General features: G+C 50.3%; 1 long non-coding RNA gene across 3 annotated transcripts; it reads right to left on the bottom strand.

Annotated features, from left to right (window-relative positions):
- Positions 1–1,203: 1,203 nt before the first annotated feature.
- LOC106782007 (uncharacterized) lies at positions 1,204–6,200 on the bottom strand. Of its 3 annotated transcripts, none has more exons than XR_011429181.1 (6): positions 6,045–6,182; positions 3,755–3,907; positions 3,558–3,576; positions 3,219–3,373; positions 2,348–2,475; positions 1,204–1,722 (listed from the first exon to the last, which is right to left on the bottom strand). It is a non-coding gene; the product is annotated as an uncharacterized lncRNA (long non-coding RNA). The 3 variants fall into 3 exon arrangements; XR_011429182.1 differs by having other exon boundaries at positions 2,358–2,475; XR_002801829.2 differs by lacking the exons at positions 1,204–1,722; positions 2,348–2,475 and having other exon boundaries at positions 3,026–3,373; positions 6,045–6,200.
- Positions 6,201–7,075: the final 875 nt, after the last annotated feature.

Genomic DNA, 7,075 nt, shown 5'->3' with positions numbered 1-7,075 from the left:
GTGTTGACTTCATTCTCAAGCAGGTTCATCTCACTTGTTGGCAAGCTGGCCTCCAGCACCTCCAGGTTTCTATCCTACCAGCTTTGTGATCCTAATGAAAGGAGACAGTCTCTGCCTGGTAATTATGACAAAATGCCCGGGATAGTCACTCATTGATCTGGCTTGGGCCGTGTGCCCATCCCTGAACAGGTTGGTGTGGGCAAAGGGATAGAGCTCTCTGAGGGGCTAAGTCTGAGTCATTTGCCCACCCCTGGAACCATGGACAAAGTGGGGGTGGAGTGGTCTCACAAAGGAAATCTGGGTGCTGTTATCAGAAAAAGAGAGAATTAATGCTGCAAAATCAACAGTGTCCCCTCTGCTGAAGAATGAGACTGCTGCTTGCCATCATCAGTGCAGGAGCCACTGGTTAGGAATCTTCTGGAACACTATACAATTGGCCTATTTCCTCTCCTTCATGAGAGCCATTCAGCATTTAAAGACATGTCCCAGGTTCCCATGTCTTCTCATCTCCAGGGGAAATAAGCCTAGATCCCCTGATTTTCTTTCTTTCTTTTTTGTGAGAAAGATTGGCCCTGAGCTAACATCTGTGCCAATCTTCCTCGATTTTTTATGTGGGACACTGCCACAGCATAGCTTGATGAGTGGTGTGTAGGTCCATGCCTGGGATCTGAACCTGTGAACCCTGGGCTGCTGAAGCAGAGTGTGCAAACTTAACCACTACTCCTCAGGGCCGCCCCCAACCCACCCCGATTTTCTTTGCATGACAGTTTCTGGACCCCTCACTTTCCTGGCTCTCTTTCCCTGGATGCTGAGTAGTGTCAAAACTCTAAAATGAGGTACTCAGAGCTGATTGAAGCTCCAGATGTGGCCTGACCAGCTCAGCGACCTACGGGGTGCTGGTCTCATTTCTCCTTGTCAGTGGAGCACCTTAAATGTGCACTAGCTTTTTTTAATGACTGCAATGCATTGTTGGCTCGTACTCAGCTGTGGCCAACACCTTTTATTATATGAGCTGTCATTAAGCCAGAGGTTCCCCATTCCACATTCATGCAGTTAGTTCTTTGAACCTAAATTAAAAACTTTGTCCTAGTTAAGTTTCAGTTTATAAAATGTGACCCATTATTGCAGTTCATTGAGATGTTTTTGAATATAGAGCCTGTCTTCAGTACTCACCATCTCTCCAGGTTTTGAATAATCCACGTATTTGATTGGCAGACACTCTCTTTATTTTTATCCAAGAGGATAATAAAATAAATTAGGGTCAAGGACGAAGCCCTCTGTCCCACTGCGCAAGCCCACAGGTCATGCCGGGATTGCCCAATCAGCCGTGGAGCAACCGGGCTGTGTTAGTTTCCTAGGGCCGCCAGAACATGTTGCCACACATGGGTGGCTTGAAACAACAAAAATTCATTCTCTCCCAGTTCTGGAGGCCAGAAGTCCTAAGTCAAGGTATCGGCTGGGCCACGCTCCCTCCAAAGACTCTAGGGAAGAATCCTTCCTGGCGTCTCCCTAACTGTTGTTGGTGGCCGGCAATCCTTGGCATCCTTGGCTTGTAGCTGCATCACTCCACGTCTGCCTCCATCTTCTCATGGCCTTCTTCTCTGTGTGTGTGTGTCTTCATTGTGTCTCTGTGCCCAAATTTCCCTCTTCTTATAAGGACGCCAGTCACTGGATTTAGGGCTCACCTTGATCCAGTAGGAGTTCGCCGTAACTAGATTACACCTGCAAAGACCCCATTTCCAAATAAGGTCACATTCGTAGGTACCGGGGTGAGGACTTGAACACATCTTTTTGGCGGACACAATTCAACCCACTAAACAAGCAGTATCAGTTTTCATCTCCCATGTCTCCTTCCTGACCTCCTGGCCCTGAAGAGCATCTCGCTCAGAAACCTGGCTGCAATCCAGGTGCCCACAGGATTCCGCATGCCCCGCCCCCAGCGTCAGTCAACCTGATCCACTAACCCAGTCTAGAGAGGTGGTTGCCACTTTTCAGAGCTTCTGACAGAATCTCCCCGTGAGGAGGAGGCCAGAGCCTCCCTGGTGTGGGGCGGGTGTAGGTGGAAGAGAGAGGCATAGGGTGGCATGGTTAAGACCTCGGATTTGGGGACAAGACAGACCTGTGACTTTGGGCTGGCCTACTTAACCTTTCTTGCTGTCTCATTTTCTTCACTTGTAAAATGTGAGTAAAAAAATTTACCATCCTTGTGAGGATCAAATGACAGCCCAGGGTGGCAGCAGCTGTTGTCCTTGCTGCTGCTGCTGCTCCGGCCCTTAGCTGCCTGGGATCATTTGAATCTAGATCTGAACCCAGATCCCCAGCGTCCCCCGGAGGCGAGTTTCCTAACCTCACCAAACCTGGTTCAGGTTGCCCCGAGAAACCTCTCGGGGTGGTGGGAACTCTGAGGACACCCAGCACAGAGCTGGAGTCACTGGAAAGCCATCATAAGTGTTTGCTTCTTGCCCTTCCCTCCTCCTGTGAACAGAGGAAGTAACGTTAGTCTGACATGACCTGCTCTCAGTAGACTCAAGGCGGCTCCTTCGTGGCCACTCTCTTTTTTCTGTCCTTGGGGAGAGACATTGGATTTTATTTTGAGTCTGTCTTTATAGAGACTCTAAATTGTTTTTAAACACAAAATGCTACTTATAACTAGCATATGTATATCTCCGTCGACCAGGCCACTTAGTTCTTTGGGAAGCCCTCTGGAGTCACTATGTTTTTATGCCCATTTCACCCAGGCAATAACCAAAGGCAGGCAGTTAAAGAACGGCCCTACGGGCATGGAGTATCGAGGACTGGAGCAGGGCTTCGTTCTCCTCAAACTCTAACCCTATGCTTTGCCTTTACACCAACGGTTAGAGTTTTAAAAATAAGTTTAATTACATACATAAGTGAACTTTCTTTAAAAAATTAAAATATTACTGATAAATCTCAAGTTTCTTTCCCTGTCACCTTCACTCCCTGTCTCCCTCTCCACTCCCCAGGGGTAACTACTCTTTAGGGTTTGATACATATGCTCCAGAACTTTTAAGAATGTAGACATTTCCATTCCTTTATTTATATGTACACCTACACAAAACGGATTGTATTGTTTCTGTGGAAATGTTTTCACATAGTTGGCATCCTGCACCACACGTGGTTTGGCAACTTGCACTTTTTTACTCCACAGCACATTTTGAGAGTCCTCCCTGTTTAAAACACATAAATCTGGTTTGTACCTTTGTTCCACTATCGATGCCATGCTTGACTGATCCCGCCCGGTCGAGAGCCCCGGGCACTTGCCCATTTCCCTCTGCTCCTGGGGGCTGGCGCCTTTGTTGAACAGGTGCTGAGCAGCCTTCCGGAAGCCTCCTGGACTCACAGACTTCCTCAGCTGGAAAGGCCAGAATCACGGGGAGTTCACTTTGAAAGCAGGGCCACCTGCAGACTCCAACTGTCTGGGTTCAAGATCAAGGACTTCCCCCAGGCCGCCTGCCCCCAGAGCAGGAAAAGTCCCCGCAGAGCCCCAGGAGCTTGCTGGGCCCTCAGTTCCTCCCTGCTGGGTCAGCCTTCCTCACCTCTGCCTGTCAAGAGGATCTGTTAACAGAAAAGGATAAAAAGAGAAGTAAAATAAACACGACAGATAGGCTATAGGTCATTGACTAAAATGGCAGCAATAAAACAAGAAAGACAAACAACTGGCTACAGTGTAAATACAAAAACAGAGAGAGATTAAACCTTTTTTGACTAGGCCTTGATCTAAATTAAGACTCACCAAGAACAAGGCCTGAGGCTGGAGGCGGGGAGCACTTCCCTGAGGGAGCACCTGGGCTGGGTTCCTCTTCAGCCGTAGTCCCTGTCAGGGCCCGTCTCAGTGGACTGCCAGCCCTGAACTTCTTCCCGGTCAGCGGCTACCCATTTGAACCACCTGCGAAGATTTAAAAGAAACAAACAATTTCCCAGTGGTTGGGGGTAAATCAGTTGCGGGCTGGGGAGCTGTGAATTAACACTACACTGATCTGAAGGGTGTGCCGATTTCCATGGTGTAAATGCTCCCGCCATGGCCCATTTTAAGATGCTAACGGTTTACCAACTGGCTTGCAAATTAATTTATTCAGTACTCAAGACTGTAGTTTCGAAATGGCATTACGTTTAGAAACTCTTTGTAGCTTTTCTCACTTTCTAAGAATTTCCAATACACACCATGATCACTGAAAAACAGCCAATCAAAATTCAATGTTATTTATAGCCAGATAATTTATAAAGCAACTTTCTTTCAAAAAGTTTACAGCAAAAACACACAGCCATAGCGGGCTGTGGGAGTGTATTACTATGTTCGATGTGATGCGCAGGAAGCTTCCAGAGGAAGTATGCCCAGGGCCTACAGAGGGAAGAGAAGAGGAGGGGAGTCCAGCTTGTGGGGAGGTGGAGAGAGAAGCACCTGCTGACCGCAGGACTAGCGTTCACAGAGCACTTTCAGAGGGAATGAAGGAAGCTGAGATTCCGAGAGGTAAAGCAACTTGCTCAAGGTCACACAGCCAGGTCTCCACTCAGGACAACTGAAACCAGAACTATGCCTCTTTCCAAAACATACTGGAGGCCCTCTAGTGAAATCTGAGAGCCAGGCTCAGGTCTGGAACCTTTAAAGGTGGGGTCCATCCTCCCTTCGCCCTTTTCTTGACCCTCAGCCATGCCCTGCAGGGCCGACCTGACCCACCACAGGTTGATCCCACCTGAGCCGTGAGTACCCAAGGGGTGGGGAGAGTCTGAGCCTGCAGCCTCTTGACACGCAGGAGAAAGGCTTAATTCCCCATCTCTCTGCCATCCCCGGCAAGGCTCCCCAGGACGGGAGAGATGCAGGCGGGGTGGGGGGACAGGGGTAGGGAAGGCAGGAAAGCTGTCAGACTTTGTGCTGAGGGCTCGTGTGCTTTAGGACCCAGAGCTGCTGATCGTCAGGGCAGGCCCACACGGGAGGAGCTGCTCCTTGCAGCCCAGGTTGTATAAACTATGAAGTCGCCAGGCAAGGTGGCAGTTCTCCTGGAGAAAGCAGTCTCACAGGGAGGGGGGCCATTCTCCCCCCCCAACCCCTGCAGTGAGCCATGCACCCAGGGGCTCCCTACAGCTCACCCCTTCAGTAGCAAAGCTACCGTCCCCCTTTCCTGCACTGGGGAGTGTTGAGCACAGTTACTCTCTCCAGTCTTAGCTACTCTGGCTGGCTCTGGGCCTGCTCTGGTAGGGGGGGCTGGGACGGGGGGTGTGGGGTGGGGTGTATCCCCAAATAGCACTCAGCGTGGCCTGGGAGTTCTGACCTCCAAGGTCAGCACTGAGGCTGAGAATCCTGGAAAGGCTGTGCTCTGTACTCTCCTTGGCATGTCTCCTCCGGCAGGCCAGCTCTGGCCATAGCTGGGAGGAAGGAAGGGCAGGCTCCCTGTCCGCTGGTGAGGGGTGCCCGGTCCCTGTGGCAGCCTCTCCTGTCTCTAAAATTATATGTGGATTAAGAACACTCCATCTGGCAAGAGCAGATGGAATCAGGCAGAGGCATAATCAGGACACTGGGTTTTAGGTCTGTGGCTCTCCATATATCAAGAAGACAAAAGTGAAAGACAAAGAGGCCAGGAGAGAGGTGTGTGACGTGGGGGGTTGTGTGTGTGGCGTTTATGTGTCATGTGATGTGGGGAGCAGACACTGACTCAGTGTGTGAGACAGGAAGGTGATTTTGCGGGGAGGAGATTAACCAAAAGAAATGGAAAATCGAGGTCAGCCTAGATGAGAGAACTGGAAAGTGGGGCAAACAGTGGGTGGTCAGAGAAAGCCAAGGACGCCCCCAAGGCTCCGAGAGCCCACAAAGGTCTGACAAAGTCTGAACAAGGAGAGGAGAGAAGCCTGCAGCAGGGAGTTGCTGGAGGGCCTAGGGGCATCCCTCCCACCGGAGACCAGCATTCAAGAGGAAGAGCAGAAGAAAGTGCCAGGGTCAGTGAAGAATAAACACGGCTTCAAGCAACAGAAAACCTGACTTGCAGGCACTTAAACAAATAGTGGTATCTTTGTCTCACATCATAAAATACCTGCAAGGGGGTGGGGGCTGGTGCTCAGCACTGCCACGGCTGGCATCTCCGTGCTTCTCTTGGCCTTTCCTGTGGAAATATAGTTACTGCACTTTCAAAGATCAGGAACTTTCTCAAAGCAGGAAGAGAAGGGAACTGTGCCAGGCAGCCTGTCCTAGGAGCGCTCCTTCCATTGAAGTCCCATTGGCCAGAGCTGGTCACATGGTCTCCCCAGCCGCGAGGCAGCCTGGAAAGCACAGGGCAGCCGGGACTGTGGCTCAGCCTTGCTGGCCACTCTGTTGCCCCAGGCAAAATCAGAGTTCTGTTAGCAAGGAAGAAGGGGAAATGGATGTCAGGGAGGCAACCAAGCCCAGAGGTGAGACCCTGAATGGCAAACATTTTTGATAAAGACTAAATTAATATTCCAATGTTGAGCTAAAAGTCTCCAGAAAGAGCGAGGTCCGGCTTTGGGAAGGGCCATTCAGGACCCCACAGCCTGGCGCCTTGCTGCAATCATGTCAATCATCACTAAATGTCTTAATTACTCTTCACAGCAACCCCGTGAGGTAGATGCTATTATTTCTCCCACACTGCAGACAGGAAAGGAGAGCTCCACCCTTCGCAGGAACACATCTGAGTCAAGATTTTTTAGGCTCTAATCCAGACACTCAGCTTTTTGGTCCTAAACTCTGCCTGCTCCTCACAGGAAGCTGGCCTGCCCCTCCTTCCTCGAGTTCCCGATCCCTGGCCCCTCTCCTTCCACCAGTAAGGAGTCAGACAGACCTGTCTTCAAATCCCCATTCTTCTCCTTGTTAGTGTGTGGCCTTGGGCAAGCTGCCTGGCTCTCTGCGCCTCCTCAACCTCAAGAGGTTGTTGGATTAAATAGGAGACGATGGATTCGAGTGCCCAGCAGGGTGCCGAGAAAGAGCAGGTGTTTGATGATATCGGTGACTTCTAGACGTGCAGCAATGTGGAAATTCAGCCACAGACCGTCTCTGGTTTTGCATAAACAAGATCACATTATTTCCCACATGCTTTCCTGACAAAACCTA

The sequence above is a fragment of the Equus caballus genome, chromosome 19 (genome assembly GCF_041296265.1).
Source record: "Equus caballus isolate H_3958 breed thoroughbred chromosome 19, TB-T2T, whole genome shotgun sequence".
NCBI lineage: Eukaryota > Metazoa > Chordata > Mammalia > Perissodactyla > Equidae > Equus > Equus caballus.
The sequence above is the reverse complement of the archived record's forward strand: the minus strand, read 5'-3'. Positions and strand labels throughout refer to the sequence as shown.